Source organism: Triticum aestivum, chromosome 2D, assembly GCF_018294505.1.
Source record: "Triticum aestivum cultivar Chinese Spring chromosome 2D, IWGSC CS RefSeq v2.1, whole genome shotgun sequence".
NCBI lineage: Eukaryota > Viridiplantae > Streptophyta > Magnoliopsida > Poales > Poaceae > Triticum > Triticum aestivum.
Window position 1 is genome coordinate 435138574 of NC_057799.1, and position 846 is coordinate 435139419.

Consider the following 846-nt stretch of genomic DNA (forward strand, 5'->3'; position numbering starts at 1 on the left):
CCTTTCAAGAAGGCGATTTGGTGCTTCGGCTCATCCAGGATCAGACGGATATGCACAAGCTATCTCCCCCTTGGGAAGGACCCTTTGTGGTCAACAAGAATCTGCACAACGGGTCATACTACTTAATCGATGTTCGAGAGCGCAAGGACTCACGTAAGTCGGAGGAGGAGACCAACCGGCCATGGAATATTGCTCATCTTCGGCCCTACTATACTTGATCCATAGACTCTGCTTATGTACATATTATGACAATGTATATATTATGATCAATATAATAAACTGGAACCTCAGCTAAAGCGGGGTATCTGTTGTTTTTCTTACATCATGTGTCGTTACATGGAGCTTCTGTTTATAAAGCGGCGTCCGGTTTACCCCTTGATTTAGCTTCTCAAAGCTTTATGTTACATCACTTGGGGGCTTGGTCGTATCCGAACCATAGCTACACCTCTTGATCGGCGCAATACCACAGCATCACTTGGGGGCTTGGTCGTATCCGAACCATAGTCACACCTCTTGATCGGCTCAAAGCCAAAACAATCCGGGGCCAAAGAGAGTGTTGTAAAACAACAACTCAAACATAGGCACCCACTGAGCACAGCTCAAAATGTTACTTGGGGACTCTTCGCTGTCGAAATGAACTAAGAATCTACACTTGTAATAGGCTATCAAGCCATGGCTTGGAAGCCTTGTGTATACACCTAAAACCCCGGGTTACCCTGCCTATTTAAGTAAGTCACTCCGCCCAGGTAAACCTAGTATGACCCTTCGAACTTTGACAAGTTACTCTAAAATAAAGACCCTGAACTTGTCAAGTTAAAACGATGATTGGTTAAGGATTGAGGACCA